The sequence below is a fragment of the Grampus griseus genome (genome assembly GCF_964374135.1).
Source record: "Grampus griseus genome assembly, chromosome: 7".
In the NCBI taxonomy this organism is placed as follows: Eukaryota; Metazoa; Chordata; class Mammalia; order Artiodactyla; family Delphinidae; genus Grampus; species Grampus griseus.
In genome coordinates, this window is record NC_139001.1 from 73,017,986 (window position 1) to 73,043,715 (window position 25,730).

Sequence of the window (25,730 nt, forward strand, 5' to 3'; positions counted from 1 at the left end):
GCCTGCCAATGCAGGGGACATGGGTTCGATCCCTGGTCCAGGAAGATCCCACAGATCAGAGCAACTAAGCCCGTGTGCCACAGCTACTGAGCCTGCAGGCCACAACTGCTGAAGCCCACGTGCCCTAGAACCTGCGTTCCGCAACTGCTGAGGCTGCGTGCTGCAACTACTGAAGCCCACGTGCCTAGAGCCCATGCTCTGCAAAAAGAGAAGCCACCGCAATGAGAAGCCCGTGCACCGCAACGAAGAGTAGCCCCTGCTCGCCGCTACTAGAGAAAGCCCATGTGCAGCAATGAAGACCCACCGCAGCCAAAATAAAAATAAATAAATAAACATTAAAAACAAAAAACAGGGCTTCCCTGGTTGCGCAGTGGTTAAGAATTCGCCTGCCAATGCAGGGGACCCGGGTTCGAGCCCTGGTCTGGGAAGATCCCACATGCCACACAGCAACTAAGCCCGTGCACCACAACTACTGAGCCTGTGCTCTAGAGCCCGCGAGCCACAACTACTGAGCCTGCGTGCCACAACTACTGAAGCCCGCATGCCTAGAGCCTGTGCTCCGAAACAAAGAGAAGCCACCGCAATGAGAAGCCCATGCACTGCGACGGGGAGTAGCCCCCGCTCGCCACAACTAGAGAAAGCCTGTGTGAAGCAACAAAGACCCAACGCAGCCAAAAATAAAATAAAATAAAATAAATAAATGTATAAAAATAAATAAATTAAAAAAAAAAACAACAAAATAACCCAAAAAACAAAAAACTAACCTCCTCTGTTTCTCCATTCCTGCCTCTGAGTTGACTGCCTGGGTATAATAAATCAGTCCAGGTCAGTGAGACATGTACCCCAAAGATAAGGCATTTATCATACTGGGTGTGGGATAGTTTTAATTTAAGGGGCCATTAAATAAACCGCTTGCCTTTATATCACCTACTGTATTGTACTTTAAACATGGCCCAGCAGTCTCACGAAAGCTGGCAAGAGCTGAGCTCTTTCTCTGTGCCTAGCTTTGAGCAGCCCATCTCCCTGGATCCATGGATAATGTAATGGAAGAGGGTCTTGCCAGGGGGGTGTCTCTTAGGTATCCCCTTCCTCAGCCATGTAAGGGTCTCCTCCGGCTGCCTAGCAGCACAGGAAAAGTTCTCTTGGGCTACAGTCCTGGGGACACACTTGCTCTGTGTAGAGAACCTCTAATCCTCTCTGCCAGAGCTCTTGTCTGATTTCCCCTGAACCAAAGGACAGCTGTCCCTCAAAACAACCAGGACCTTGAGGCTTTGCCCTGACCCCAGGCTGTGAGGATAAGAGAAAAGAGAAAGATTTCTTTTATCTCCTGCACTCTCCAAACTTCTAAGACAATGGCCTCCTCACCTCTTTCTCTTTGAAAGAGTTTTCTTCCTCCTTCCATTTCCTGACCAAGGGCACAATGGGAGAAACAAGGAAAAGTGAGGGTAGGATGTGAAGCCAACTTTCCCCTGTGCCCTTAGAAAGTAAGGATGTGATTTCTTTTTTCCCTCTACACCCCCCCTCCCCCCAGTAACCTTCTTAGACACATTGTTTCTACATTGAAATGTGTCAGCCACATTCTCAGTGTCAGGCTCTGGCCAGCAGCTGCTCCCTGCACTGTATACAGATGTGTACCTATACGGCCCAAAGACCACTGAGTAACCAGCAACACTGTCCCCTGCACTCTCTGCTGGCCTGAGGCCTTTGCTGTCTTTTGCAGCCTGTCCCTGTGGAATGGTGCCGTGACATCACTGTATGCCCAACCACTGGCCTCTCTGTCCCTGAGGTCCCAGGACCCCAGTGACCTTGACAATGGCTTGGCCTTCCAGTGGTCCAAGGCTGTGCTGCTCAGCTTGAAGTTGTGCTGTGGTGACCCTCAAGGCCTATTCTCTCTGCTCTCAGCCCACTGGCTTCCTCATATGCCACTGCCTCTCCTGGGGAGCTGAGTGGAATGGCTGGGAGAAAGGCTCAGGTCCACACAAGCCACGCTACAGCTTGGCTCTTATTTTCGGTTCAGGACAGCCCTGGTATTATGTTTACCCAGAGCCTTTTTCTTCTTTCTTCCTCCCTCCCTCCCTCCCTCCCTCCCTCCCTTCCTTCCTTTCTTCCTTCCTTCCTTCCTTCCTTTCTTCCTTCCTTCCTTCCTCTCTCTCTCCCTCTCTCTCCCTCTCCCTCTCTTTCATTTTCTGATACTGACTACAAACCAATAAAAAGGAAATTTTTACCAGATGATGTTTTTTTATTTTTTAATGACCAAATTGCATCTGCTAGTTCTCGAAAAAACCAACTTCTCGGAAAGCTTTCAAGACACTTTCTTTGAGTGACATTTTTCATTTTGCAAAGACCACAGCCTTTTCTCAAACAGATTTTTATCTTTTTTCTGGGGTCTGATGTGGAAATCTCACTAAATTCCTCCATCTAGAGTATGTCAGTATTTGACTGAAATGCGAGTTTGAAGGCTCGCCTGTTAAACCATTTTTCCTTGCATCTTTTTAAAATAATACACACTTTTAAAATTAATGATGTATTTAATATTGAAAATAAGCTAAAACAGGATGATAATGGGCAGACCGTTTCAAATAGACGCAGAAGATCGCCACCTTGTGGCCACCATGGAATCTGCCACTTGGACTTGTACTGTTTTTTCTACTGCTAATTAAATTAAAGGACTCCTAATATGATCTTTTCCCATACAATTCACATCCCAGTCCTGCTCCTTCGCAGGTCAACTTGTGGAGATTTCCTGGCAGTTCGGGGGAAGGAGACTATTCTAAGTGGCTTCAGTGGGTTAGCTGAAGGAAGCCTTTTGAGTCCCTAAACCTTGTTTTGGTCAAGAGAGGAAACAACTTCCTGGGAGCCGAGGTCTTTATTTTACTCAAACCTTATGTGCTCTGGATACATGTATCAGCATCTTTGAGGACGATATTAAAAAGCCAGGTTTCAGGGCTCCCCTATCCGAAGACCTGAGAATTGCAACGTCTAGGGATGGGTTCTGGGATTTGCATTTTTAAAAAACTCCTTAGGTGATTTTTCTGCACATTAAACGTCTAACAATTCTGAATTTTAATCTACCAAAGGAAGAAATTAGAGGACTGAAAAACTAAATGGGTTTGACCCTAAGGAGTCTCCCCAGACACTGGGAGGGGGGGGCATCCGGAGCAGAGGAGAGCTCAAGGGACCAATGCGGTGAGTTTCAGAAGCTCCTGCCAACCCGAATGTTTGCCGCTTGAACAAAGTCCCCTAGAGACTGCAGTGGCCCGCTGACTTCCGCTGAACCCTCTGAGAAGCCATCACCTACGGAAAGGGTGGCCCACTTGTGGAGGGCGCCACCCTCTGGCCAACGTAGGAAGCAGCAAACCTCAGCGAGACCAGGGAGAGGCTCCCCACCCCTCCAGAAGCTCCTTGTCCTGCAATCACCGGGCTGCACCCTGGCCGGTGCCGGAGGCAGGACACCAGCTTCCGGGACGACTCTCCCACTGATCACTCCCACTGACCACTCGTGTGGACTTGGGCAGGTCGTCCTCTTCTGTAAAATGAGAGCACGTGCATGACCATTACTGATTTTCTTCCCAACTCTAGCATTCTGTGACCTCGTAATTTTGAGCTTTCATTGGAAGACTCTTCCTGAGGAGTGATCTTAGGAGCCCTATATTCATTCCAAGCTCAGGATCAAGTCTTTGCTGTTTGAAAGAATTAATTCTTAGGAAGTGTCACAACCAAAGACAAGATCTGTCAACATGAAAATAACACACGTTTGCAATGTCACCTCTCTGTGGGAGAAAAACTGAGCACTGGGCCCAGAGCCCTTCAGATTGCCCCATAACCCCATGACTTCATCACTTCCTCTCCCCTCCCCCGCCACTACTGTCCAAAGACTTCAGCTCACCCTGTCATCACAGACTCCCTTCACATGCCCACCGCAGCCCTAGGCCTCTGGTCCGTGGACCCACCTCCTACCCAAGAGCCTATTTTGCAGGGCAACCAGATCCCTGCAAGAGATTGTCTAGTCAGAGGCTTCATCCGGCCCAACCTTCTTAGTCTTTCAAGCTCACTGCCACCAGGTGCCACTCCTCTGTGACTCCATTGCTACATGGGCATACCTGGCTCAGTTCTTAACAGGTGACATCATCTGTTTATATGCGCATAGCCCTGGATGTAAGACCTGTGTCTGCCACACAGTGAATATTGATAAATATTTCATTGAATAAGTGAAACTAGGAATGAAAAATTGAGTGAGAAAAGAAATTAAAGAATTAAGGGGATAGAGGCTGGTTATAGTACGGAACCTCCACACCTGTTCTTCGAACAAGCCTGGTTGAAGAAAGAAGGACCTGGTCCAGACTTGATGGGCCCTGCAGTTTCTGGCGAGAAGCTGCGAGTGGGGGACTGTGCCTAGGGTTGAAGAAACATGGTGACATCATAACACTGTTTGTCAAAGTGCAAGTCACAGGCCATTAGAGGGTTGTGACATAAGTTTAGTGGATTTAGACCAAAATTTTAAAATGAAGTAGAGTAGAATAAAGTTAGAAAACACATCTCTTAGTAAGAGCAAACTGTTGTCATGGAGCTTTTGTCTTTATGAGCAAGTACTGCTTCATGGAACTTTTGTCTTTATAAATAAGTGAATATATATATATATATAAAATACCATATATAAATATATATACCCTATATATATCATGATGCAAAATATACTTCTATTCACGTGATGGTCAAAAATACTTAGAAGCACTGATCTAGGAAAGGTCATTTCTTTATACTTCACTGACTCCATTTGAAAAAATAACTTACTGGCTTATGGTGTGGCTTCCATTTATTGGAATGCAGGGACCTTTTTTTTTTAACATCTTTATTGGGGTATAATTGCTTTACAATGGTGTGTTAGTTTCTGCTTTATAACAAAGTGAATCAGTTATACATATACATATGTTCCCATATCTCTTCCCTCTTGCGTCTCCCTCCCTCCCACCCTCTCTATCCCACCCCTCCAGGCGGTCACAAAGCACCGAGCCAATCTCCCTGCGCCATGCGGCTACTTCTGCAGGGACCTTTTTGTAAGTAAGTGTACACGGATCCCATGACTCTTTGGAGATCAATATATTTTCTAATTATAAGAAATGATAATGATCTGATCTTACCTTATTTCAATTATGTCCAGAACAGGTAAAAATCCTTTCTAGAGATTATTATTGTAAGACATTTTTACTGAAAGAGACCTTACCCTTGTTTTTCCTTTGGTTTCTACCCATGTATTACCTTTCTATGATGATAGCATGATACCAGCTCTCCCCTCTTTTCCATTGGGGTGAAAAATCTATTTCTACTAAGAGTTAGTAGAAAGAAATGATAAAAGCAAATTAAAAACCTTAAATCCAAAAGCCAAACTTTTTAAAAAAAATCTATCTAAATATCTCAGTGGGAGATCACAGTGGGAAGTTGAGAAGCTAAAATTAAAATCATAAAAGAGAGAAAATAGTTACTGACCTTGCTATGAACTTGAATCCAAGCACACAGGATACATACATCCTCTCCACCATGTTTTATCCTCTTCCATTGGACAAATGGCCATTTGTTAGCCTATCCCTGGTTTGGTCAAGACACTGTCCCCAGTATTATCTGTTGAATCATACAGGATCTTGTTTACAAAAAGTCTCCTACCATCTCTAATATTATAAGAAGGTTTCGAAGTGGTGACCAGCAGACATGTGCTTAGGTAGACTGGCTCAGTGCTTAAAAAAAAAAAAAAAGTTGACACTCAAAAACTCAGAAAGCTTCATTTAAAAATTTAGAACTTGGCTTCTTTAAGAAAATCAAAATATTTGGCACTACGAGGCCCTTATTGCTGCACAGGGACAATAGTTCTTAACCTAGATCTATGGGATTCCTGTATTTTGATATAATTAATTTCCTTTGTAATCTTACATATTTTATTTCATTAAAAAACATCATCCTGAGATGGGATCCAGAAGCTTCACCCGGCTTCCAAAGGGGCCCAATAAATGTTAAGAACCCCAAGTCTATAACCAAAGAGCATCTGCCCCCTTTACCTATATCAGTGGCCACCGTTCACGTCATTCTTTACTTGCTCTGAGGCTGTGCATTTGTTTCCATTTTCCACTGCACTGACGCTTTTTCAAGAGTCGTGAAATAGCTCCCTGTAATCGTGTCTTTTTCAAATGTTGGAAAAAGAGAAACGAACCAAGAGGATCTTGGAATTCTTATACTAGGCTGTCCCACTTATTTATGCTGCCTCAATGATCTCTGCCCACAAGGGTTACACTCAACACCATGGAACTTTGGTAGAGCACCAGGCTGACAATTGCAGACAGACAATTCTGGTGCGTGCCATCCAAACTTCAGCCCTGTGCCAGGAGTCCTTCTCATCCCTGGTGCACTGGGCTTCCCTAGCTCTCCGGACATCACTCCCTGCTGCATCCTCCCTTCTTCCTGGGATATCAGGGTGTCAGCAATGGGGCTGTTTAGAGCTTGCTTGGGAGTGTCAACACTTACAGTCTCCTGGGGAACTCAGAGAAGACCAACTCCGTTTCTGTTTTCTCCTTTCCAGCAAAGGAGCAGAGATGCCACCTCGAGCCTACCATCCAGTCTTTGGACTTGAGGGAACACAGAGCTGGTCCCAATAATATCCACACTTGTCATCCACAGAGTGGTTTACACAGCTCTCTCCCCAGACCTCACCTGAGGGGATCCTCATACCAACCCATCTGAGGAAAGAAAAGGAATGACCCCCACTTTGCAAAGGAGGACCACTGACGTCCAAGGAGAGTGAGATGCAATGTCAGAAGGAGAGCACAGACCTGCTGAATGTGAGTCTATCTGAACACCCTGAGGGAAAAACAAAACGCCGGCTCCTCAAGGAAAGTGACTTTTGGGGAATTCCACAGCAAGTGTTTAACAAGTATTGTTTAACTGAGTGCATTAACGTTTTAATAGAGTCTGGACCTTTCAAGTAAATCTATTTTCTTCCAAACAGCCACCTTAGCCTTTATGCTAATTACGGAGGAGGAGGGGAGAGACACCTTGGATCTTACAAGGGAGCTGGGCTTTTTTTTTTTTTTCTTATCGCAGTAAAATGTTGTATTTTATTGTACTTTTAAAAATTATAATACAGTGAAATTGACTTTTTGGGTATATAGCTCTATGAATTTTCATGTATGTATAGATCTGTGTAACCACCTTCAGGATACAGATTCATCACTCCAAAAAGCTGCTTAACGCTAGCCCTTCGAAATGGTTTCAAAAATAATGACACTACAGGGATATTTGTAAACTAAAGTATGAATTTTGCTTGTAAGACAGAATTTCTGTGTGTGTGTGTGTGTGTACGTGTCTTAAGGGATTTGATTTCCTTCCACTTGGGAGGATTTTAAATTGTTGAGAAATATCTGGCACAGGCCATCGTCGAAGAGTTTTTTCAATAATTTTTTAAAGGAAAATGATGGTTTGACTATTTTCAAATTGTGACAGAAGACCTTAGAGAAGTCCTGTGAACTGTGGGGTGAGGCCTAAAGTGGCCGCGGGAAGGAGGCCTGTGAGCACCCCCCTACAGTCCCCACGAAGGGCGGCTTGCCTCCTGCCCCACCTGCGGGGCTGCAGCCCCCAGCCCGCTCCCAGCGCAGGATCCTGGCGCCTCTCCACTTGCTCCTCTCTTCCTCTTTCGCCCTCCCCTCTCCCCCGCCACCTTGTAAACCCCACCTACTTGCCTCTTCCTTCCCTTTGCCACTCTTCTCTGATTTTCTATATCTCCTACTCCTCTGGTGAGTAGGATGGGAACGGAAGAGTCTATTGACAAAATGGAAAGGATTTCCTTTTTTCCTCCCACTAAAACGGTACCTAATATAGACTGCCTGTTCACCTAGCATTACCTGAAATAAAGGGCAACTGTCTGCACTGCCCACCTGCTTTTCAGCCAGAGAGACTAAGCCACGCACTTCCCCCGAAGCCACAGGGAAAATAACCAAACCCAAACCTTCCAGCCTTCCAGCCACTAAACTCATCTGGCTGCATCCCCCCTTGACTTCTTCCCTTAGCAAGAAACTGAGGCTGGAAGTTAAGAGAGAAAAGAGAAGGGATGAGCAACTGAGTACAGATAAAAAGGAACCTAGTGCTCACACAGTAGAGTCCTACTGAGAAAAAAAGACAGTGCCACGTGCCTTGCCCTCTATAAATACTGAAACAGAGGGTGTTAGTCTTTTTTTAAATATTTATTTATTTTATTTGGCTGTGCCAGGTCTTAGTTGTGGCATGCGGGATCTTTTAGTTGCGGCATGTGGGATCTAGTCCCCTGACCAGGGACCGAACCTGGGTCCCCTGAATTGGGAGTGCGAAGTCTTAGCCACTGGACCACCAGGGAAGTCCCCAGAGGGTATTAGTCTTAACCAGACCCCTGAATTCAGTAAACAGTTGCGTTCTTACTAAATGTTTTTGGAAGTAGATTTTTCATGAGAGTTCACAGAACTTTCAGTCAGTGACTTAGACTAGTGTCCTTTGGATAATGCTTCATATAGCACCACGTAAACGAAACTGTTTACTAAATACCTTTCATTGGTTATGACACAGTCTAGTAGGTGACTTCAGTGGGAAAGAGAAGAAATAAATAGATGAATCACTTTCTCATTTTTAAAACACTATTGTCATTATATCCAAACAAGATTACACATATTGCGTTAAGCTGAAGGCCATACTGTGTGTGTATGTACTTTATATATATATAAATATAGATATATTTAGTAGACTACAACTATTTTCAAAGAAGGTAAGCTTAAAAAGAAGAAACAAAGGTAGAAAGTAAATTGTGCTTCACTAAGAAATGTACAGGAGCTTGATATAATCGGAGAACCACAACTCAGTGATGAGACTGGCAATAAATAAAAAGCATTTGAGTATCTTTTTTTAAAATTAGTTAATTAATTAATTATTTTTGGCTGCGTTGGGTCTCCATTGCTGGGCACGGGCTTTCTCTAGCTGAGGCGGGCAGGGGCTACTCTTTGTTGCGGTGCGCGGGCTTCTCATTGCTGCGGCTTCTCTTGTTGCAGAGCATAGGCTCTAGGCACGCGGGCTCAGTAGGTGTTGCTTGCAGGCTCTAGAGCAGAGGCTCAGTAGTTGTGGCGCGCTGGCTTAGTTGCTCCGCGGCATGTGGGATCTTCCCAGACCAGGGATCGAACCCATTTCCACTGCATTGGCAGGCGGTTTCTTAACCACTGCACCACCAGGGAAGTCCGCACTTGAGTATCTTAATTAGTTTTTGGACTTAAAATTAGTTCTCCTTATGTGGGAACAAACTCATCCCACAGGCCTAAATCAGCTTTTGTATGTCCAAAAACAACATCTCTAAACCAGGTGTCGGGGGTATGAACTTTTCACAGTTTCAACACTCAGGTATACAAATATTTGACTTTCTCTAAGTTTCTATAATAAGTGGTGTTAGCTTTTGAATCCTTGTTTCAACTTGGTGGCAGAAAATTTAAGTTTGCCCATTTGAAGTACAATTCAGTCACTTCTGGAGTTAAAATCAGTATGTTTTGGGTAAATGGTCCATTCTAGATTCTTCCGTATTCCTCCTTCCCTCCAGGAGACATGTGAGTACCAAGAAGGCTTCTGTATTGTCTAGAGGGGTGAATTTAATAGCTTAAATATGTTATTCTATAATTCACAAGGTACTTCTGGGTCACCTTTACTATAATAGTGGAGAATATTTTAAAAATAAAGTCAGGGCGTACTCCATAAAAGTTTTACAGCTCACTTAAAATCATAGAAGAGCTGTATATTTCAAGATGAAGATTTAAACTGTGGTTATTTAGCAGGGTCTTGGGAGGCAGGAATTGCTGTGTCAACTGATGTTGTGTTCTCTATTTCATTACTGCCTTTATGTTTTTTAAATACCTCAAGAATAAAGTTTATTCAAAATGTCACACTTTGCCAGCAGCACATTATGTTGTAGAGTATACTGGCGCCATTGCCGTTACTCTTATTTATTATGGTAGATTAGTTATGGACCCTCTGCCATGATATCTCGGCCTATTAACATATTGCATACGAAAAAGTGTAATGAATGTCCCCGTAATGAGCAGTTACAAAGTCTAGTCACTCCTCCTTGGCTCTCCTTTTTGTGCCGAGTGAAAAATTGGAGAGGACTGGACTTTTACCTGAAACATCGACCACCTGATTGAGCTTGTGAGGTGAGGAGGGAAGGGGACCATCTCTACACTTAATTATTGAGAAATCCTTGCTCTTGCTCCAGGGTTAGAGGTGAAGGCTAGCAATCATCAACGTTGCCTGAGCTAATCTCAAGTTCAAATTCCACAGGAAGAGGGGATAGGCTGGGTAATCGAGACCTAGGCCCGTAGCATTTGTTTATCGAACTCAGTTTTAAAAAATGAAGTGGCAGAAATACACAAACAGTGTAGAACTCCACAGCACTATCTAGTTCACTAGAATATTTTTTGCTTACACAGATCTCACATCAACTTCTGCACAGCTGGAGCCTTTTAAGAGATCCCTACGAGGTACTCAGTAAATACCAAGGACACTAAGAGAGGGTTTTAATGGAAAGGACTGATAAAAAATCTTTTCTCAATTGACATTTTTAAAAAGGGATCTCTCATTTGAAAAAAAATTGTCAGTTTTTTTTTAATGACCATAATCAAGATAAATTAGACGATGCTCCAAAGATTCCCTACGGGATAGCGATGTGGATAATTTTATTATCCATACTGTCGCTAGACCAGGTTTTCTGCCTCCTACAAATCAACTTAGCTAAGCATTCCAAGATACTCTATCACCATATAACCCAAGGATTCTTTTGGAATATAAGCATCATTTTCAAAAGAGTTTGTGACCCAGCAGTTACCTGGAAACCAAATTTCCCTAGGAAACTCAATGGTTTGGTTGTTTTGTTGTGTCGGGGTGGAAGGTATGATAGAATTTGATCTGGTCCTGCTTGGGGGGCTGCTTCTGTGCTTTGATAATAGAGAATAGCTGTATCCACCTGTAGCAAATTATACGAGGCACATGTCTTACGTTTCATTGCTTAGTTTTATACTATACGGCAGCAATTTGCCAACCACAGTCCTGATGAAATTTAGCTATGCAGCAAAGGGAGCATTTATTATCAGAAACACATTTCTTTTCTGACATGAAGGGGAAAAAAAGGTCCAGATTAACTATACTTTTAATAGGAGATGGAGTGCTATTGGAAAACTGTTCAGGAAACTGTGGCTTTAGCTTAGATTCTGGGAAGCCTATAACTTTACTAAACTTTACTAAACTTTACTAACTAAATACTAAATAACTTTACTAAACTTTACTGCCTTCCAGCTTAATACTGCAGCAAAGCTTCTGCTCCAGGGCCCACCACTGCTTGAATAACTCTGGGGAAGATTGCTAGATGGGGTTCTAGGAGAGGCAGTCGCCCGCTGATGGGCTCCCCTGCTTAACTTTCTTAATTGATTCCACCAGACCCTCCTAGTAGACTAGCTGTCACCCCAACCCGTCTCCAGCCGTAGTCTGCCTCTTAATGCCGGCAGAGTCTTCTGAGACCACTTGCTGGTTCAGAGCTGGATCTCAGAGCTGCGGTTCAGCCTTGACGAGCAGATGCGTAGTAGAGGCTGCAGCCAAGTGCACAGCACATTTTCCGCTGTGGAAAGCCTGCATCAGAGACAGAACATTACTTAACAGTAGGTGGGCTGTTCATTCCGAAAATAGCTCAGTTCTTCCGCATCAGGGACCCTGCAGAAGCACACTTCTGCCAGCTGTGGGAGTAAGAGAGAGCTCTGGGAACTGCTGGGAGCACACAGTGGCTACAGAAGACAGTCTCTAGGGAAGCCCCCATCTGTGACTTTCCTACGTAAACAACATAAAATAAAACCTCTGGGCTTGGGCTTCCCTGGTGGCGCAGTGGTAAGAATGCCAGTGCAGGGGACACGGGTTCGAGCCCTGGTCCGGGAGGATCCCACGTGCCACGGAGCAAATAAGCTCGTTTGCCACAACTACTGAGCCTGCGCTCTAGAGCCCACGAGCCACAACTACTGAAGCCCGCGGCTAGAGCCCGTACTCCGCAACAAGAGAAGCCACAGCAATGAGAAGCCCACGTGCCACAACGGAAAGTAGCCCCCGCTTGCCACAACTAGAGAAAGCCCGCGCACAGCAACGAAGACCCAACGCAGCCAAAAATAAATAAATAAAATAAATTTATTAGCAAAAAACCAGAAAAACCCTGGGCTTGCCTTCCATACAAACAAGCGGTACAAAACTTTCCTTCCCGTGCGTGTGCTCTTCTGCTGTTCGTCCTTCACAGCTCCCTTGGCTGCTGCTTAAAGCTGTTTTTGTCCAAATACAAAGGTGCCTAGGAGACCAATAGGTAAGCACCCGTCTCCTCAGGAAAAAGAACTAATATTATTGAGTGCCTGTTGCGAGCAGTTAGAGAGCTGTGACGATGTGAGCCCAAAAGCAGCAAAGAGCCAGTTAAGAAGCAGAGGAGAAAATGAGGCAACAAGCAAGGATACTCAGACACACCAGATGGAAAACGAGTTCTGCTGGCATTCAAATCCTCGCTTCAGCTCTCCCTGAGTTGACCACTTCTTCTGTCCCTCTGGCTGTTTTGTTACCTTCCTGTTCTTCGGCTGCTAGTTCCAGTTGTGTTTCAGCCATGTGAAATCAGAGTTCTCCCCAGGGCAGGGGCCTGGCACTGCAAAGCTCTGTGTTAAGAGGTAAGGATACAGAGATGGATAAGAAAGTCTCCCCAGTCTAGTGAAGCAGACAGGCACAAGGTCAAATGCTTTCGCAGGTTAATGAGGGAGCTGACGGTGCTCCCTCTGAGGGACCTTATCGCACTCCCTCTCAGCTTTTAACACACCTCTCCCTTCACCCATCATCAATTCAACCCGCATTTAGTGAATCCCTTCCATGTACTCCCCTCTCCTGCCTGTGACCTTTTAAACTGAATTGATGCATGCTCTTTCTTCTTTCCTGCTTAACTTCATCCAGCCTACAGCGAAAATGAAAAGAGAGGATCCCACTTCTGCCCGTAACTGTGAAAATGCAACGTATCTTTAGTGGAAAGTTTACAAATAACCACCAGATGGGGCTGCTGCACAATGAAAGTAAAATTTTATGGGGTGCGAGGAGACGATGCAATATCGTCCAACTTCCAGAACCGAATATTTAAATCTTTCCTCACTAAAAACTAAGGAAAAATTATTTTATGGATGCATATGCTTCTAAACTTTTTATAAAATCAAAGCACTGCTTATAACAAATTTAGAAAACACTCCTTTTAAAAACCAAGTGATTCTTTTTTAGAAAAAAAAATACATGCTTATTACATTAGATATTTTCCCCTCGGAGATTCTGCCCACATCAAGGTTGCTTGCTTGGCTTTCTTCCTGGTTTCATCTTCATTCCTCTGTCTCTATCAGTGAAAGACCATAATTTGAAACGGAAATGCATTGATTTATTTTTCTGTTACAGATTTCTATGTGCTCTGTATTCGGTTTCAAAAATAAATGAATGACATTCGACATTTTCTATCAGCATGCTCTCGTTTCCGGGTCTCTTCCATCTCGACCTAATTTAAATCACTTTGACCTCACTACTTTTTCCTTCAGGTTTACAGTTTGAAGATCTAGACAATTCTTGATTAATAACGATAACAGAAGGTTGCCACTGTCTCAGAAAATCCAAAATAGACAAAAGGAGGGAGAGCCCCGAGTATGCCTTTGCTATCGCAGGGACCATCCTCCTTAATAGGGCAAGGTGACCACAGGGGGGCGCCTAGCTGGATGGTGCCAATCCACCCCTGGGGTGCACGAAGCAGGGAGTCTACGGACAGAAGTAGGAAAACCGCAGAGAGGAGGCTTCCCTCCTCTCTCTACAGCACGATGCAGTCTGTGTCGCACTAACTCAAAACCCGGAACGTCCTGGTGAGAAATGGGAAACCTAAAAATAGATCTGCAGAAAGGACTTTGACCTTGGCTTGAAAGTCAGCCCAGTGCTATGACAAGAAAGACCTTTTCCATGAAGATTATGTTCTTAAAAGCCATATTTCATCTGCGTGCAGACTCGCCGTGAAACCACACTCAGAAAATCTGCATCTTGGCTATCCTTCAACTGTAAAATCATTATATTTTGGACATTAGACGTCTGTGTAAGGGTTTCATTTTGAAATTTCTGCCATAAAATGTTAGAGGTTATAAACTGGATTAATAGTGACATTTAAGCATGTCTGCTATTACTGTATGTATCCAGTACTTAATGATTTTTGGAAAGAATTCAAGGACAGAGCAGGAAAATGTTGCATTCAAGTAATAGAGAATGTACATGCTTTAGAATTAACTACAATAAATTAGTAACTTCTCTTTAAGAACTCTATCCAGAGTACCAAAAGAATATATATTTTTAAATTTTTAGTAAGTAAATCCAAAATTACAGGATACTGGCCTATAATTTCTTGCCTAGGTTTGAGTTATAATATTTGAAATTTTCAATATCAAAGAACTTCAGGGGGCCTTTATATGTACTCCATATATATGTCAAGGATAACTTAAACTGATTTTTTTAAAGAGCTGTTAAACGGGAAAAAAAACACTTTTATATACTTAGGTAACTTTCTAAGGAACAGCTGCCACCAATTAAACAACACATACTTTTTAAAGACTCTTGGGGGTTCAATGTGCCTTCTGTGGACTGAAAAATCTGGAAAAATGGACTTCATTAGCTACTGAAAAATTATTGAAAGGATATTTGAAATGGCGTTTAATACCTGCAAAGCCAGGAATAATCAGTGGTTTAAAGTTTCACCATAAAGATTGGTAAATAACACTGATTACAGGTCTTATTCAAATGGAAAATAATGAATATGTGATGAAAGGAGAATAATGGTCCAAATTGCTCTTAATCTTGGAACTGTGCCTATTGATTGGCCTAGAAATAATGGTGCTAATCATATGGTAAGAAGGCCAAATGCTTGAGAAAGTCATTAACTTTGGGGAAACAGGATACCCACTACTTCATTGTACTAGTACAGTATTTTATTGAGTAAAGCCTTCAAACAACTGTGTGTTTAGGAAAACTTCCAGTGTTAACCCAAGTCAAACAACATTCCTTTCCACTTCTCCGGAATTTGTAAAAGCTATTTAGGTACTCTTTATAATTCATCAAACACTGACTGAACACCTACTGTATGCCTGGCACCAACAGAATCAAACAAGTAATTTAGCATTCCGAAAGATAATTACTTATCTCGCATTGGCTTATTTCTAATAAGCTTAAGAAGTAATGATCTTCTCATAATAGTAAATTTACACTTTAGACTGGCTTTCCTGAAACACTTTGGCAAAGCGTCATGAACAGACATATGTACAATTGTCCTCTCTTATTCGCGGTTTTGCTTCCTATGCGTTCAGTTAGTCAAAGTCAACTGTGGTCTGAAAATAGTAAGAGGAAAATTCCGTTAAGTGAACAATTAGTTTTAAATTGCAGGCCATCCTGAGTAGCATAATGAAATCTCGCGATGTTCTGAGTAGTGGTTAAATCTCGCGATATCCTGCCCGGGACTTGACTCTTAATTTGCCCGCGTATCACCTGTTGGTAATTGGGTTAACCTCTCGGTTGTCAGTTCAAGTGTCAGGGTATTGCAGTGCTTGGGTTCAAGTAACCCTTATTTTACTTAATAATGACCCCAAAACGCAAGAGTAGTGATGCTGGCAATTAAGTTATGCGAAAGGGAAGCTGTAAAGTGCTTCCTTTAACTGAAAAGGTGAAAGTCCTCAGCTTAATGAGGAAAGGGAAAATACCGTGTGCTGAGGTAGCTAAGGCCTGTGGTGAGACGGAATCTTCTCTGTGAAATTGTGAAGAAGGAAAAATAAACTCGTGCTGGTTTTGCTGACGCACCTCAAACTGCAAAAGTTATCGCCACAGTTCATGGTAAGTGCTTAGTTAAGTTGGGAAAGGCATTGCGTTTGTACAAGATATTTTGAGAGAGAGACCACGTTCACTTAACTTTTATTACAGTATACTATTATAATTGTTCTATTTTATTATTAGTTGTTGTTGCTAATCTCTCACTGTGTCTAATTTACAAATTAAACTTTATCATAGGTATGCATGTGTATGAAAAAATATAATATAGGGTTTCAGGCATCCACTGGGGGGCTTGAAACGTTTTCCCTGCAAATAAGGGGGGACTACTGTATAAGCAGGATAAAGAGATACGGTCCTTTTAAAAATTATAATTTCTCTAAAAAAAATTATAATTTCTCATCTCTAGGAAAAGCCTCAAAGGATTCTGAATTTGAAATATTCTTACTTCCCATTAACTTTTCTTGAGGATCCATGTATCCAATTACAAGTTAAATTTACATTCTCTTTAATCCATTTTCGAGGCCTTAAGTATATTCTTAAGATTCTGGTCTTGACAATTTATCATTATTATTTTAATTTAAACAGTAATACATAAGCGTGTGATTCATAGAAACAGAAGTATACGGAAAAGTCACGCTACTCTTAGCAAATGTGTGTTGACCAAGGAGCTAATCCTTGTTAAGACTTGCCAGGTGAGGGCGGCAGAGAGCACTTGCAAAGCACGGGTTAGCTGAGAACCTCAAGGCCTGGTGGTTGCCAGGGAACCCTCAGGGCACTGGGGAACGGGGCAAGATCAATCTGTTGTGAGGAAATTAGCTGAATGGAGAGGCTGGTAACCGGAAGCACTGGCCAGGAGAAACAAGGGAAAGCAACAAGAAATGGCTGAATGCAAAGAGGAAAGAGCTTGGGCCTTGAAGTCACAAAAACCTGACTTCTGACACGAAGTGTGTCACATCAGGCAAAGGGCTTCATTTCATGGTTGGTGCTTTCTGTGTATAAAATGAGTACAGTGATCTATATTACTGTTTCCCGGAATTGATACAGGATTATAAGACGATGCCTGTAAAGTGCTTACCACGTTGCCTACCAGTGTATGGAAGGGGCTTAACAGATATTGTGAGCTATTATTATTATTTACTGCTGCTGAGGCCAGAGAAGCTGGCAACGTGGAGCTGAGTGCCTGCCTCAGAGAAGGAAATAAACGGGTACCTTGAAGTCAGAGAGGAGAAGGAAGCAAGGCAAAGGGAGCCAGGATGGTGAGGACTCCCCTCACTACGCTTGAGTTGTGCTGATGGCTTATTTGGACACTTAAATCTTTCCTCTAGGGATGTCCACCCATCCCCACCCTGTCTTAGAGATACCTTCTGAGCCCAGTCATTGGTAGCAGCTGCTTTGGAAAGCAGAAGTTCTGATTAAGACCCAGCTATCTGACAAGTGCATTTATTAAATAAGAATGAGAGTGAAAAGTTAATTCCATAGAAAGGCTTCCTTAGGTACACATGGTAGGGCATTGACTGGAGATTGTTAGCTTGTTTATCCAAACAACTGATACTCGGAAGTTACTTTTATTTTTTATTTATGTAAATGGCCCCTTTATTTGCCAAAATGTGAAGCAAGTCCCTCTCTCTTATTCTTAGAGAAGGTGGTAAGGTTTCCACACATCTGAAGACAGATGCCACAGTTTGTGAGATGTGAAATGTTCTGCTTTGTAATGGGAATTATGGGCATTTTTAACTGGACTGTGCTCCAGAGCACTTTTTGTGGCCATAAAATGTTTGTAACCTGGACTAGCCTCCACTTGCTGTAGTTTCAAAGTGGAGAGCCCAGACTTTGTAAAATGTACTTGGGGCCGTTTTGCTGATTGCCTTAGCTGGGCAGTGTAGCTGAGGCCATCCTCTGTGGGGAATGATTTTTCCCACCCTTAACCATCCTGAGATGGAAATGCACATGCCTCAGGATAGAAGAGAGAAACTGCTTTGCTTCAAGGGGACTGATGGCTTAGGGATGGAACTGAGGACATTTTACAGGTGAGTTTGAGCCGGTTCTGGCCACGCAGAAGTCTCCAGGGGCTAGCCTGGGACCCTGAGGTTTGTCTTAGGCCAGCTGTAAGCCCCAAAAGTACCCATTGGTCCCTGCAATGTCAAGCACTCAACTTGAGATTCCTTTAGCACTTAGTCAAGTTTTTATTAAACATCATGGTTTTTCCCATTTTTAATAAATGGCACAGCCATATAAATTCACCCACATGTTCAAGCTGGCAACTTCCCTACTCCTTCCCACTCCAGCATCAAATCCATCAGCAGTACTATCAGTTCTGCCTCCAAAACAGCCAAATCTCAAACCTGTGCTGCTTCCCTTTCCTGTCGGCCCTCCTGACCCCGCATCCACTATTTCCCACCCGGGTTACAGCAGGAGCATCACCACCACTCCCCCCTACTTCTTCTCTTGACTCTTAATCCCCATTCTTTACACAGCAACCTGAGAATTCTTTTTACAGTATAACTGAGGCCAAGTCATTCCCTTCTTAAAACTTTTCAGTTTCCTCAGTGCTTTCGGGATAAAGACCCAAAGATTCAGCATATTCTGCCAGGCTAGGTCTGGACTTGACATGCTTTGGAGAGGTTAGTGCGAGCGGTGGCCTCTGAGAAGAGTGACCTGGGACCCAATTACAGGGCAGTGCAAGGTGACTGTTCAAAGTGTGGGCTGCTGGGCAGGTGACAAGAGACCATGACAGGCTTCTTGGGATTCCTTCTGGAAGGCGACCCAGTAGAAGAATGGACTCCCCATTCCTGTGGGTGGGAGGTATGATAGGACAGTAAAGAAAACGTGACTAATGTCGTGGGAACAGGTTATTGAGGTCTGGGGACATATTGGTGATACACCCAACCTGGGGTAGGAAACAGCTTCCCTGTAAATCAAACCCACCCCCTTTCTCTTAGTCTCAAATTCGAGATCCCAAAATTGTACAACGTATACCTAATAATGGCTTCTGTTTCTCAAGTACCTGTTAGGGGGCTGTCTTTATGCTGGGCACTTAACGTATTTGATTACAGCAAACATAATTATTGTTATCTCCATTTAAAAATTTTTTTTTGTTGGAGTGTAACTGCTTTTACAATGTTGTGTTAGTTTCTGCTGTACAGTGAAGTGAATCAGCTATATGTATACATATGTCCCCTCCCTCTTGGACCTTCATATGTGGAAACCCAGGCTCAAAAGTTTACTAAAAGTTAAATGATTGATAAGGCACACACTTTAAAAAATTACCAAATTACCTTTCTTAAGGTAAGAAGGGAAGGGACTGATCTCGTGTTTAACTTATCACCAAATAATGTATCATATAAGACTGAGCGTTTGTTTCTTATCAGTCTCTCACTAGAATGAGAGAGCCCCGTGAGGGCAGGGGCACTGTTTACTTCACGGCTGCCTTCCTAGCACATCCAACAGTGACTGATCACAGCAGTCCTTAAATAGGGATTTGTCCACGGACTGAAGAAATGATTGAAAGAATGAATTTTGACAGCTGCTCTAATTACTCAGTGCATTCGATTCCGAGCTTTACAAAAATAGGAAAAATTATTGTGAATATCTTTGTGTCCACAGATGTGGTTTTGGATATTTTTTCTTATACTCTCCACTCAAGAGCTGCTATTAAAATATAACTATGCCTGTTCAACCAGAGGTTTCCATTAGCAATGAGAATTAATTAAATTATGAGTCATCAGCAGATGACATACTGAGGCAGATTATCCCCCCAACAATTATTGTTTTTTGTTTTCCTAATTATAACAATAACATAATGAAGAACACAAGCTAGATTTATTAACTTTACAAAATAAGGTATGAACTGTTATGAAAAGATTTCCAAGATATATTTTTAGTGGAAAAAAACCCCCAAGATACAGAATAATGTTCATGGTATGCTTCTATCCCAGGGGATAATAATAAGAATAGTTACTGAGAGCTGACTATGTGCCAGGCACTATATTATACCCTCTCATTTAATTTGTTTAACAATATCATGTTGTTAGTACAATACCTCCATTTTAAAGAGTGCTTTTCTTTATTTTAGTTTTTATTTTGAAACAAGCCCAAACTTAGAAAAAGGTTGCAACATGCAAAGTATACACAAACTCATACAGGTACATTTTACGTATATTTACCCTGTATCTACATATATTAAAAACCATGAGATCATATGAATATCTATAATTCAATTCTTTTTTTTATAATGAATTTTATTTTTATTGTTTACTTTTTTATTTTTGGCTGCATTGGGTCTTCGTTGCTGTGCGCGGGCTTTCTCTAGTTGTGGTGAGCAGGGGCTACTCTTCATTGTGGTGTGCGGGCTTCTCATTGTGGTGGCTTCTCTTGTTGCGGAGCATGGGATCTAGGTGCGCAGGCTTCAGTAGTTGTGGCACGCAGGCTCAGTAGTTGTGGCTCGTGGGCGCTAGAGTATAGGCTCAGTAGTTGTGGCTCATGGGCTTAGTTGCTCTGCGGCATGTGGGATCTTCCCGGACCAGGGCTCGAACCCATGTCCCCTGCATTGGCAGGCGGATTCTTAACCACTGGACCACCAGGGAAGTCCCTATAATTCAATTCTTATATCAAGTTTTAGTTTTCTCTCCTTTTATATATCTACTTCTCTTTTCCAATAATAAGAATCCTAACTTCAATTGTCCTCAGTGTACTTTTATTTTTTTTTTTTACTAATTGGTTATTACTAGCTCTTAACTTTTAAAAAAATTTTTAAATTTATTTTTGGCTGCGTTGGGTCTTCATTGCTGCACGCGGGCCTTCTCTAGTTGTGGTGAGCAGGGGCTACTCTTTGTTGGGGTGCGTGGGCTTCTCATTGTGGTGGCTTCTCTTGTTGCGGAGCACAGGCTCTAGGTGCACGGGCTTCAGTAGTTGTGGCATGCGCGCTCTAGAGCACAGGCTCAGTGGTTGTGGCGTGGCGTGTGGGATCGCCACAGGCCGTGCTTAGTTGGTCCGCGTCTTGTGGGATCTTCCCGGACCAGGGCTTGTACCCGGGTCCCCTGCATTGGCAGGCGGATTCTTAACCACTGCGCCACCTGGGAAACCCCTCAATATACTTCTTATTAAATTGATCCCCTGCATATAACCAACCTCCTGTCACTTCTACTGTCCCCATCCCTGGCAAGGATGTCTTTCTCTTTCACCAGTCTCCCACACCCCACAGCAGCCCCTCCTGTACCCCCTTTCCTTCCCACCCAGGCTCCACCACCCCTACCAGCACAAAACTCTGAGACCCTCCTTCCTCTGTGCCCGGCTCTCCCTACTCCACTTAGAATGTGACACTCCATGCCCCCAGCCAACCCCAACACAGCAGGGACAGCTCCCTTTTGCCCATTCAGGGGTAGCCATAAGAAAGTGCTCCTGGGGATCCAAAGTTTTGAAACTGGGTCAAGCTTAACATGTGTTAGCATCTTGGTGGCCCATTTTTGAAAAAAACAGAAGCATGGATGGCCATTTAGCCAGTCATGTGCATGAGGATGAAGCATGGAAGGTGAAAGAAGAAGAAGGAAAAAGAAAGGAAAAAAAAATTGTATCAGCGAGGAAAATATTTCCTGAGCTGAATCGCAAGCAGCCAAGTCACCACTGATGTCACAACAGTATTGCCAGCTAATAATGGGCTGCTTCTTAACTGTCGGGAAATGCAAACAGCACAACATTAAAATGGTTCTATTTTCTTCCATCCTTACAATAGCAACACAGCAACAGAGTGCTGATCTCCGAAAGACAAAGGCTGTGAAAATAAACATGCACTTGAGCCAGGGGGCACTTAGGTTATGAATTTTCTTTTGAAATATTAGGTAATATATCTAAACTATTCAAACCAACCTGGGACCATCTCTTGAGGTACCAGTCTGAGATCACCCACCAATCTCAAATGGCTCAGCAAAGCTTGTGGTCAGCCAGACAGCTGGGCTTCCTCTTTTCTTCACTTGCTTTGGCTGAGTTGCTTCCAAGGTGTTTCAGAGAGCAACATGCCAGATGCAAAAAAGAGCAGACACCCGGGCCAGGCCTGCATTTTCCTCTAACTGCGTTAACAGGCAGCTGCTTGGCCTCTGGTTCATCTGCCGCAGCCAAAGCCAGGCTAAGTCCTGCTCTTTCTCTGTAATTGCAGGATTGCCTGTGGTTCCTGAGTTGAAAGTTTATCTTTAGTTCTACTCCCTCCCCGTTTTGTTGTTACTTTGCTCATTCCCTTGACTTCATTTTTATCCATATATTTTTCCAACAACGTGTTTTTACCTCATCTCCCTCTCTTTTACTTGTATCATTATTTTTTATTACCTCTGCCCACATCCCTGGCTTCCTCTCTAAGGACTTTGGAAAACCAGGTAAATTTTGTGTCTGTGGAAGAGGCTGAGAGGCAGATCTTTAAACCTAACCCCAGTTTTCTCCTCCCACTTGAGTCCACATAAGGTGACAGCTCTCCTTTCTTGATGCGAATTCTTTCCAGTCCACCAGTAAAGCTGCCCCTTTCAAGAAATGGCTTGACTGAGGATGCACTCAAGGTTCACAACTAACGAACAAAACCTCCTGTTATGAGACTGCAAATTTCCAGGCACTTGTGACCTCACTGTCATAAATACGGACTGTATCTAGCAGTCTTCTACCCCATTCCAGGTTATAGAAGTTCAGTGTTCCCTACCTTAGGACCAGGGAAATCCTGAAAAGACATAGGTTTTGTGATCATGACCAGGAATAGATTATTCTTAGAACAGAGACAAAATGATGAGTCCAAAGGGACTGGGAAATCAACCAATAGGGTCAAATAGGTGTGATACACAACACCCAGAGAGAACCATCCAAACTAAGGCGACCTAGGGCATGCTGGACATTCTCCACTTGTTTCTCTAGTCTACTCTTCGCCACCCTTCTCCGTGTCCCAGGCAGCAGGCTGGCCTTGGACTGGAATGACAGGCTCCTGTGCCCTTTGGCTTCCTGTTAGATTCATCCAGTGGGAAACACAGGAGATCAGGAAGAGGTAGAGGTCCGGGTATTTATTCACTGGCTCCCTCTCCATGGGGTCACAGACTGGCTGAATATTCCAGCTCCTGTCATGTGTCTTCTTTCTCTGGTTTCAGTCACCATTCTGTCCTTTGTCGCTTCAGGCCTTGGAGAATAATAGTACCCTTCTATTAGCCCAGGTTACTGCACTACCCCTTGAGATTTCCCTATAACCTGCCAACACCTTTGTTAATAATTCCTTTATTAAACTCTTGTCAAACTACCCAACTCAAGTGGACCATCTGTTTCCTGCTACTAATTTGATGCTTACACAAGATCTCTGCTTAGGCAAGGCAGAAACAGGTATTTTGGAAAATTGTAATGGGAGATGATCAGGACCCAGCTACCTGGAAATTGAGGCCCCACAGGTAGGAATTTAAGTTACTCTTGACACAGAGGGACAAAGGAGAAACTTCTTTATTGAAAATTAGTGATGCAGAGAAGTGAATAAATTTACTGACACCTGGAGGTACCAAGCTCAGATTATTGATAATAATGTAAGATTTACTGTGCTTTTATCATAGGCCAGACATTGTGCTATGCTCTTAATACATTATTACATATTAGATTATTTCACCCACTTTACTGGGTGAGAAAACTGGGTGCATTGATCATTGCTGTTTTGTCTACCCAGCATCCCTCCCTCAACATCTTCCAGTAACAAAACTGTTTTCTGCAAGGACCTCATTTTACATGTTTTAGGTAGGGCTAACTTTGGCCTTGCCAGAGTGCACCCCCCATGTGCAATATTTGGTTCAGTGATGAACATGTAACCCAGACAGACCAGTAAATCCTCCTTGAGTTGTTTTTGGTTTTTTTTGTTTGTTTTACAAATTTATTTACTTATTTATTTTTGGCTGCTTTGTGTCTTCATTGCTGTGCACAGGCTTTCTCTAGTTGCGGAGAGCGGGGGCTACTCTTCGTTGCGGTGCATGGGCTTCTCACTGTGGTGGCCTCTCTTGTTGTGGAGCATGGGCTCTAGGCGCATGGGCTTCAGTAGTTGTGGCTCGCGGGCTCTAGAGAGCAGGCTCAGTAGCTGTGGCACATGGGCTTAGTTGCTCCGCGGCATGTGGGATCTTCCCGGACCGGGGTTCAAACCTGTGTCTCCTGCATTGGCAGGTGGATTCTTAACCACTGTGCTGCCAGGGAAGTCCCCTTCCTTGAGTTTTGATATATGAACTTAGGGAAAGAGCTAGAAGGATAATGATGTTAGCTGCCACTTCTGGTGGCCACCTTTCCCTAGGCTTGGAGGAAGCCATCTCCAGTAAGAAATCATACAGTATTATGCAAAGAGAACCAGCGAGAAGAGATAGGTGGAGAAAGCCAAGAGCAAGCCCAGGAGAGATGACCTCATTTCCTCCTGCATCCACTGTCGTCAAGTAGCTTCCATCCCTAGGTTTTTCTTATGAGCCAAAAAATATATTTTTTTTTTACTTAATGTCAGCTGAGTTTCTGTTATTTATCATCAAAAATATCCTATAGGGCTTCCCTGGTGGCACAGTGGTTGAGAGTCCGCCTGCCGATGCAGGGGACAGGGGCTCGTGCCCCGGTCCGGGAAGATCCCACATGCCGCGGAGCAGCTGGGCCCGTGAGCCATGGCCGCTGAGCCTGCGCGTCCGGAGCCTGTGCTCCGCAACGGGAGAGGCCACAACAGTGAGAGGCCCGCGTACCGCCAAAAAAAAAAAAAAAAATCCTATAAATATATTGAGGTTTACTTAGAGATCCTTCAGCTGAGCAGTGATCAAGACGTGTGTGAGGAAACCACCCAAGGTTGGGGAAAGACACTCAAATGGAGCAGGTGGAACCATCCTCAGAGCCCACATAGATTCAGAAATAGTTGGTGATCCCACAAGCCAGAATGAAAAAACTTTCTGATACATGGGACACCATGTAGAGTACTCAGAAATGTATTACATGGTTAGTAGGGAAAAACATCAGTCCTCAACCGTGTTTAGTCCTGCATAACAAACCTTAAACGCAAGCGTTAAAAGAATCAAACTGTTTCTAAGTAACTTAACTATATCCTAGAACAAAGCTCAAGAATACATACAGAAATACAAGAATATGCAGCATCTAAAAATGTAAAGGTCACACTTGCTGGTATCCAATCAAAAATTACCAGGCATGCAAAGAAGTAGGAAAATATAACCCATATGATGGAGAAAAACCAATTAAAACTAACCCAGAATGACACAGATAATAGAACTAAGTAGTCAGGGGTGTGGTAACCATGTGTTCAAGAAAGTAGAGGAAGGCATAAATGTGTTAGGGGAAAAAAACAGATGATGGCATGAAAATGACCCAGATCAAACTCCTAGAGTTGAAAAATACAAGTCTAAAATGAAAAATATACTGAATGCAATTAAGTGCAGATCAGACACTGAAGGATAAAGCATTAGTGAATTCAAAGATATGTCAATAGAGACTATTCAGAATAAAACCCAGAGAGAAAATGACTAAAAAAAATCAGTAGAGCATCAGTGAGTTGTGGGACCAGCCCAAGCAGCCTCCTATACATGTAATTATAGTCCCCAAAGGAAAAGAGAGAGAATAGGGGACAAAAAAAGGATTTGAAGAAATAATGGCTGAAATTTTTCCAAATTCGTTGAAAAATGTAAACATCCAGATCTAAGAAACTCAGTAAACCCTAACGGAAAGAAGCATGGAGAACCCATACCAAAGCATATCATAATCAGATCAGGGAGCCTGTCTCAGTGGCAGCACTCCTGACAGTCATACCTGGCCTTCCAATGAGGGCAACCACAGAGTGTTTTAAAGATGCAGATATTCTTTTTTTAGTTGTTTTTATTTTGTTTTGT

The 25,730-nt window shown here is 43.2% G+C and overlaps 1 long non-coding RNA gene across 2 annotated transcripts in view; it reads left to right on the plus strand.

Annotated features, from left to right (window-relative positions):
* The first annotated feature begins 9,458 nt into the window (after window positions 1-9,458).
* The window catches only part of LOC309824675, a 100,985-nt gene continuing 84,713 nt past the window's right edge, over window positions 9,459-25,730 (plus strand). The window contains exon 1 of one of the 2 annotated variants that reach the window (XR_014296956.1): window positions 9,459-9,596. This is a non-coding gene — a long non-coding RNA (uncharacterized lncRNA). The remainder of the gene's footprint in view (window positions 9,597-25,730) is intronic. The other variant, XR_014296957.1, reaches the window with a different exon arrangement.